This window comes from Saccostrea echinata, unplaced genomic scaffold (assembly GCF_033153115.1).
Source record: "Saccostrea echinata isolate AGI-Se365-2 ecotype Australia unplaced genomic scaffold, CSIRO_AGI_Sech_v1 ptg000051l, whole genome shotgun sequence".
NCBI lineage: Eukaryota > Metazoa > Mollusca > Bivalvia > Ostreida > Ostreidae > Saccostrea > Saccostrea echinata.
Window position 1 is genome coordinate 293,676 of NW_026889800.1, and position 9,741 is coordinate 303,416.

Genomic DNA, 9,741 nt, shown 5'->3' on the forward strand with positions numbered 1-9,741 from the left:
TAGTTGAGCATTTGAGACGTCAAGGCTTAGCAGTTGTGAGATGAAAAACATTGTAATATGGATTTTAGCAACATATTTTGGAAGAAATTGGCAGTTTTAATCTCTATCAAGATGGTTTAGTTACTATCTCTATCTTATTACAGGCCAGAAATTATATTTTACTTACTTTGATATCCTTTGATCACACTGTAAGAAAATATCACTCTGGTATCCTTTCACACTGTAAGAGAATATCACTTTGATATCCTTTGATCACACTGTAAGAGAATATCACTTTGATATCCTTTCACACTGTAAGAGAATATCACTTTGATATCCTATCACTTTGATATCCTTTCACACTGTAAGAGAATATCACTTTGGTATCCTTTCACACTGTAAGAGAATATCACTTTGATATCCTTTCACACTGTAAGAGAATATCACTTTGATATCCTTTCACACTGTGAGAGAATATCACTTTGGTATCCTTTCACACTGTGAGAGAATATCACTTTTATTCAATAAATGAATCCCACTATTTCACTGTTGAAAATGTAATAAATCACAACATTCCATAGAGTGGACTTTATTTTCCATATACAAAGAATACCTTTTGTAATTAGAAAAATTTCATATTCTGTCATTTTTCAGAATATTTCTATACCTCTCTTATTCTATTTCCACATAATGACTGCATTCTTTAAGTAATTGGTTATCCTCAATGTCAACTTGCACCTCTAGATCTTACACGTTCAAAATACTTCGAACATTAATTGCTCATCCAGACACACATAGATTATTAGTCGCTCTTTGGGGACATTCGGGATAACTCTGCCAAGGGGACATTAAATTCCCGATGGATATATTCACCAAAGACGCTCTTAACATATATATATATATATATATATATATATATATATATATATATATATATATATATATATATATATATATACTTAAAAAACACGAAAAACCTCAGTAAAGCACGAAAAACCTCAGTAAAGCTTTAGGCCTTTCATTCCATCTTCAGAAGCTTTACAAAATAAACAACAGTAGTTACATAGTAACGTTACACAATGATACGCGGAGTATATGACGTCGTAATTGTGAAGTCAAATGTACTATGACATCATAGTCAATTGCTCTTTGCGTTCAGGTAAAAAGTTCGGGAAAACTTCAATAAAAATACAGATATACATATGCATGCATCATTAAATTGATATATATACTAAATCAGATTGTTTAGCTTTGGTTTCAACGTACAAATAAAATAGTACTTCAAAATAATATGTTTGCCTTTGGTAATAGTCATTTTTTACAAACTAAAGGAACTGCCATGGGAACAAAAGTTGCACCAACATACGCAACACTTACCCTAGGTTACCTAGAATACAAACTAACCAACAACTCATAACCTTATGGGGAGAAGATATAGCCAGCAGCCTTAAATCTAAATGGAAAAGATTCCTGGATGACTGCTTTATTTTATGGGATGAAAGTGTCGAAAAATTAGAAGTCTTCCATAAAATATTAAATGAATTGAATGCCAACATCAAATTTACTATAGATACCAGTGAAAATCAATTACCATTCCTAGATGTTCTCCTTATTAAAAAGGACAAAAGGATCATTACTGATATATATTACAAAGTGACGGATACACACCAATACTTACATTTTGGTTCTTGTCATCCACATCATACCAAAACATCCATTCCTTATAACCTCGCCAGACGTATATGCGCCATTGTCAGTGAAAAAGATACAAGGGACATTCGTTTATGTGAACTTAAAACCTATCTTTTAAAACAGAAATACCCAGTCCAACTTATAGACAATGGAATACTTAAAGCCAAGGAACATGAAAGATCAGAATAACTATTAACCAAAGAACGTGAGGATAACGAGAATATTATTCCCTTTGTACATACTCATAATCCTCAGAATCAGAACATCAACTCCATTGTTAACCAACTGAACACCATTCTCAAAGAGGACCAAACAACAAAGCCAATTTATGAAAACGTACAATTTATCTCAAGTAGACGTCAACCAAAGAACCTGAAAAGACTACTATGTAACTCTAATTTTGAAGAAAACTATTCAGTGACTAAATGTAAAAATCCTCGATGTGGAACCTGCGACCATCTAACTGAAGGAACTTGTTATAACTTTAACGGCCAAAGATTTACAGTGAACGCCAATATGTCGTGTGATACTCAAAATGTTTTATATGTTATAACCTGTCCAGGGTGTAGTGAATATTATATTGGCGAGACCAGTAACACGCTCCGTACTCGGGTTCATATTCATAAACAGCATATCAACAAGCCAGAATACAGACAGATACCACTTAGTGAACATTTAGAAGTGTGTGGACAAAAGAAATTTAAGATATTTCCTTGTTATAAAGTAACAGGAGGAAATGATATTTGTAGACGTCAAAAAGAAAAACATTTTATTTGTACGTTGAAACCAAAGCTAAACAATCTGATTTAGTATATATATCAATTTAATGATGCATGCATATGTATATCTGTATTTTTATTGAAGTTTTCCCGAACTTTTTACCTGAACGCAAAGAGCAATTGACTATGATGTCATAGTACATTTGACTTCACAATTACGACATCATATACTCCGCGTATCATTGTGTAACGTTACTATGTAACTACTGTTGTTTATTTTGTAAAGCTTCTGAAGATAGAATGAAAGGCCTAAAGCTTTACTGAGGTTTTTTGTGTTTTTCTTCTTTATGTTAAGTATTTTATTCTGACCACTGAGACTTTTTATTGGATAATCTATATACATATATATATATATATATATATATATATATATATATATATATATATATATATATATATATATATATATATATTGTAATATTCATTAAATAATAGTCTCCATATTTATTCTCTGTATAGAAAAACAGGCAACATAATTAATACAAGTTCCTCCAAAAATATTGACAGTCATTTAATTCATGTATAGTACAAAATATCTGTGAAATCAATTTTAAGTCATCTCTTCTAAAACACGCCAGAAAAAATGACTAAAATTACTCTAATGTTAATAATCAATTATCTTTGGTATTATTAATATTATTTATTGACCAATTACACCTACCAGTGACCAATGGTAGATTTATGTGATTAATGAACATTAAAGACATGAAAAAAAAATTATAAATTTTGTAAGCTCTTTATTTTATCACATAACGCTTTAAAATACACTGTTTCGCTCTGTTAGAGTTCATCAGGCCGCCTAGCAGACGACGACAGTGTTTTTTTTGGGGGGGAGGGGGGTCTTTTTGACACAAACTTTCAGTATTTACACATTTGTTAAAGCTCACTTCTTTTTTATTTTGACAATGTTTTGCTGAGCCATTTTCCTTTGGAAACTTTCTTGATACCTGGACAAACACCAACAAATGTTTTCCCATAGACTTCCATACAAATTCCAATCACTGTCACTTATTTTTATAATCAATATTCAAAAAATCAGTCACTGTGAAGCAAAGTTCAACACCTCTTCTTCGAAATTCCACCACAAAAAATATATCATGCCATTGTGTTTATCCTTTAAATTTTGGCCTGTTTACAACTGGTATAGATTCGCACTGAATGAAATTGTCCAGCAAAATATCACCCCTCATCTCAAGTCTTCCTTTATAAGTCCTATATCTTTTTTTACACATTCTGTTAAGTCACATATAATTTTTATCACTTATATTTCACTGTCGAATTCCACCACAAAGATTTTCTGTTAATGACCAATCAGGACTCCTGTCAGCTTTTCTTCTCCGCACAACTTTGGGTGTCCAAAATGGCGGCCCCCTCTACCTAGGCAATTCTGGTGTTCTTCCTATAACCAAATGGATAACAAAGTGAAAAAGTGCCCAATTTGACATTTTCAGATAACATGTATATAGTACATTTAAAATATGTAACATGAAGAAATTACATGTAAAAACATGTAAATTATGACTATCTATTCAATGTAACCCCCCTACACAAAACGAACGCAACCGTGATATGAAGATGTATTGAAAGTTAACTTCATATTGACTTTTTAAAGTGACTATTGAAATAAAATATGTAATTAACTGACTAACAATGTTATTTCTTATGTTTTCAAGAGGATTTGAGGGATTACATGTAATTTTCACATTCAGAGTATATTGTACCCGATTTTAAAAAAAATAGCCAAAAAAACTCAAATTATTGAGAAAAAATGTTTTTAACATGTATTTAATTTTACAATTCAAAATGAAATCACTAAGCAGCTGACAGCCAATTAAGAGAAGGTTTTCAAAAGAGATGAGAAATAATTTGATCTAGTAGTGTTGTTTTTTCTCTGTAGCAGTAAAACTGTCATTACCCCCTTCAATACACCTACATTTTGCAGCGAGGGTTGCTGGCTAATTCCTATCATGATAACAAATTATTGCATGATAACACCTTAACTTGACATGATGCTGATGGAGCAATGGAAAAAGCACATCACAAGTGAATTTCACTTCAGACACATACAGTATCCATAGTAAATTTTTCAGTCAAGTTTCAAAGATCGGAAAATTCATAAAGAGGATAATTAAGGTTTTAAACCCAAATATGAGTGCCTCACAACAAGGGAAAATTACTTCATAAAGAAGAAGAAAACTCACCTGCACCATTCACAAGAGTAGACCGGGAAACCTGGAACTGGTGAGGCATCCACCCTCTGTGTGTGAGGAACAGGAAATGATGCTGTGACATGGGTGCCATCGGTTGCTGCAGCCAAGACCTCTGAAAAAGAAAGAGAATCCTGAGGCTTTGATGCAGGCTGAACCCTTGGGGTAATAACTACAGTTCTTTAAAATTTAATAAATAATGAAATTAAACCTCTATAATTAATAAATAATTTTTCTAATTATTAAAATAGGCCCATATAAGGCCAATTTGCCTGAAATAAGGGGTATACCTAAGATCCTGTCAAATTAATCAGCTTAATTTAACTCATAAAAGGGGTGGGTATCGGCAAAAATTTCATATCGTGATATATCATGATTTTCCCCAAAAAATATCACGATAAATCGTGATATTTTTACACACAATTTTTACTACAATTTCAAATGAATTTCCGTAATAGTTCTTAAAAATATGCTATAAAAACATAACTCTACTTTTAACTTTTTATTTCTTTAATATAAAGCATGTTTGGATGCCGTTGTTTAACTGTTTTCAACATTTTTTTTTTACATTTCCTGTAATTGTCATTCAATAGTTTGAACAAATAAATGAACAATTTCCGGAATTATGGTAATGTGAAAAATACCGGTATTTTAGTCTCCGTATCACGATACGTATCACACAGTAAAGAATTGCGATATACTGGTATACCGATAAAATCACACATCCCTAACTCATAATTAATTATATCTCTAAATTATAGTAACATTTTTAAAATTGATCATTTCTTTGAGGAAAAAAGTTACAAAACCAGTTTCTCTAGACCGTGATGAGTCTTTTGTCTCAATTCTGAAAACAAGTATAGTCTAAGGGGAGTAACTCTAATTTCTGAAAATGAACTTACCTGGATAGGAAGTGATCAGATATAAAACTGGTTTCGGCAGGTGTGATACAGACTCCCAAAGACTGCTCCATCTTCAAAAGACAAGTGGGATGTTCAATACAGCCTTCAAAAAACATGGGAAGACCAATCCAGGATGTGATGGCAACCTGACCTGGGACATGGACTCTGAGGAGAGGCGTGGCCTGGGTACTCGACTACAGCTGAAATGCAGCAGGTGCCCTTACATTTCAGAAATGCACAACCTCTATGTGGAAGTGCAATCCAAATCAAGGGGAAGGAAAGCAGCAACAATAAACTATGTCCTACAAGTAGGTCTAAGTCAAACCCCCATTGGCAGTTCATCTGTACACAAAATTTTTATGGCCACCAACACTCCGCCTCCGGCCGAGTCTTCACTACAAAAAACAAGTAACACCATCATGCAAAAAGTAGTTACCCTAAATAAGAAAAAAGATGATATGAAAAAAAGATGTAAGAAATTAGTTCATATTAATAAATTGCAGGGGGCCCCAAACCCAAACAATATAGGAATTCAGTGCGATGGAATGTATGATAACTCCCTCTACTCTGGGGTGGGGGAAACACCCTTCCAGTCTGCTACACAGACCGTCTTCTTAATTGCAGAAGATGTGACCAGTAGTCACGAGATAATATCTTTAGTGACCAAAAACAAAATATGTCCTGAGCGACAGCACCTCAAGAACAATCCAAGCCATGTGTGCACTGAGCAGACCTGGGGCAAATATACCCATGACCAAAAACATTGGTGACGAATTCACCTGGGCCAAAGAGGGCATAGAAGACCTTCTCGAGAATGATTTAAATGTCAAGGACATTACATCAGACCCTGACAGTACAATATTCAAGGCCGCTGAGTCTTTGTATGCCGAGGGCAAACTATCAGACGAACTGTGACGTTTTGTCGACACTCGGCATCTTGCTGAAAATGCCAGAAAGGCCATCAAGAAAGATGAATCTTTACAGAAAATTATGCCCAAAAATACCAAAGCTGTAAGAATCAAACTGCTAAATAACTTTGCTATAGATTTTACAGACAGATGAAAAGTTTACATAAGGGGGGTGGGGATGGATTTTAAACTACCTGAGGATGCTTCCATATCAATAAAACAAATGGCTTTTCTGTTCTTCAGAAGATTTTTAAAGATTTTTTTCCTATAAATTCCTTTGTAAGAATTTGATCCCCTATTGTGGCTCCTCCCTACCCTAAGGGATCATCATTTGAACAAACTTGAATCTACAATACCTGAGGATGCTTCCATGTCAATATGACTAAACATCTAGAGAAGAAGATTTTTTTCTATATATATTCCTATATAAAACTTTGATCCCCTGTTGTGGCCCCACCCTACCCCTGGGGGTCATCATTGAACAAACTTAAATCTATACTATGTAAAGAAGGTTTTCTTTAAGTTTCAACTTTTTTTGCCCTGTGGTTCTTGAGAACATTTTTAAAGCATGCCACCAAATTTTCACTATTTCTGAATTACCTCCCCTTGCAGGGATCGACAATAACTTTTAAAACCATAGTCACCCTCATACTCAGCAATTTGTTCGGTTGAGGTCATGTATACACGTGATTCAAATAACCCAAACTGTAGGGGACCACAAATGCAGTATTTTTTTTTTTAATATTGAGGTGTTGTCAAAAACAATAAATGCTCATGGAAGCTTTCAAAATTGCCGTTCTATCAATCTGTCAATTCCTAATGCATCGTGTTTCACCCACCAACAATGCTATGACATGGATGAGGAAAACCATGCAACGTTTTCAACACAAATATTTCTTCCATAAGGATAATTTAAATCAATTAAATTGCTAATTTTTTAATTAACACATGATGTTTATCTCTATTTTTTTGTATCTGATAAGTCTTTTGATAACTGGTTGGTCGTCACACCTACCTGTGTCGTGTGTCGTGCAATGTACAGCGATAAGTTTAGTTACCGAGAATCGCGAAACACGGGGTGATTCGGAAAGTAACAAAATCAGGACTTTTGCGTTTTTAAATTAATTTTTACATGCTTCGAGCGAGTGTTTGGTAATAAATTGCAGTAGGCTAGGCTAGTCCTAGGCTAGCGGGCTACTGTTAGTGTCGAACCCTGCCTTGAATGAGGGCGTGGCCCTTCATTTGAATAAACTTGAATCCCCTTTACAATGTACCAAAGGATGTTTTGTGGCAAGTTTGGTTGAAATTGGTCCAGTGTTCCTGGAGAAGAAGTTAAAAATATGAAAATTTTATAGACAGACTGACAGACTACAGACAAAATGTGATCAGAAAAGCTCACTTGAGCTTTTAGCCCAGGTGAGCTAAAAAGTCACTACTTTTCTACAGATAACACATTTTATGAGTCATTCATATTTATATTATATTATACTTTCATGTAAATAAGTTGAATCTAATTCGTTGAGAAACATTTTTTAAACAAGAGGCCCATGGGCCACATCACTAGGCAAAAACACAAATCAGTTCAGTATTGAAAAGACTACCGAGGGGGGGGGGGGGCATGAATTTAAAGTACTTGATGATGCTTCCATGTCAATATAACAAATGGCTTTGTTGTACTTGAGAAGATTTTAAAAAAAATTTCCCATATATTCCTTTGTAAAAATTTGATCCCCCATTGTAGCTCCTCCCTATCTCAGTGGTCATCATTTGAACAAACTTGAATCTACACTACCTGAGGATGCTTTCATATCAATATGATTAAACATAGCTTTTCTGTTCTTGAGAAGAAATATTTTTTCTATGTTCTTACGTAAAACTTTCGATCCCCCATTGGGCCCCACCCTACCCCTGGGGTCATCATTTGAACGAAATTGAATTTACACTACCTGAGGATGCTTCCATATCAAAATGACTAAACATGATTTTCAGTTCTTAAGAAGAAGATCTCTTCCTATATGTTCCTATGTAAAATTTTCGATCCCCCATTGTGGCCCGACCCTATCCCCAGGGGTCATGATTTGAACAAAATAGAATCTACACTACCTGAGGATGCTTCCATATCAAAATGACTAATCATGGCTTTGCAGTTCTTCATCAGAAGATATTTTCATATATATTTCTATTTAAGACTTTGATCCTCCATTGTGGCCCCACCCTACATCTGGGGGTCAACAAAATAGAATCTACACTACCTGAGAATGCTTCCACATAAATATGATCAATCAGGGCTTTGCTGTTCTTGAAAAGATTTCTAAAAAATTTTCCTATATATTTCTATGTAAAACTTTGATCCTCCATAGTGGCCCCACCGTACCCCCGGGGTCATGTTTGAATAAATTTGAATCTACACTACCTGAGGATGCTTCCATATAAATATGACTCATCATGGCTTTGCTGTTCTTGAGAAGAAGATTTTTAAAGGTTTTCCTATATATATTTCTATGTAAAACTTTGATCCTCCATTGTGGCCCCCCCCCCCTACCCCCGGGGGTCATGATTTGAACAAAATTGAATCTACACTACCTGAGGATGCTTCCACATGAGTTTCATCTTTCCTGGCCCTGCGGTTCTTGAGAAGAAGATTTATAAAAGATGCTATTAATTTTTCACTAATTCTTTATTATCTCCCTTTGAAAGAAGGCGTGTCCCTTCATTTGAACAAACTTGAATCCCCTTCATGCAAGGATACTTTGTGGCAAATTTGGTTGAAATTGGCCCAGTGGTTCTTGAGAAGACGTCGAAAATGTTAAAAGTTTACAGACAGACAGACGCCTGATAAAATTTAAAGTGATCAGAAAAGCTTACTTGAGCCTTCAGCTAAAAACACCATTACCCGCTGAATGATGAAGCCACGCCCTCCAGCGTAGCAACTGTCAACATTGCTTGATGACGGGTGATATTCCAAAAAAACAGTGACTGCGCAGAATTTATGCGCGCACGGTTCACTGTTATATGATTGTATTAAATTTTGTATAAAACATTCAGTATAATATAATAAATATTGCATGTAGTTGAGTGTAACATTGAAAATTTTTACCCCAAGAAAACCACTGTAAACTTCCGCTGCGCCTCGGTTGACAATGGTTTTCCATGGGAGAAAATTTTCAATGTTACACTCAACTACATGCAATATTTATATAATATATAATATAATAATATATGTGTTATTTGAATGTACAATGCTGAAATAGTAGTCAGGGTTTGACACATTATG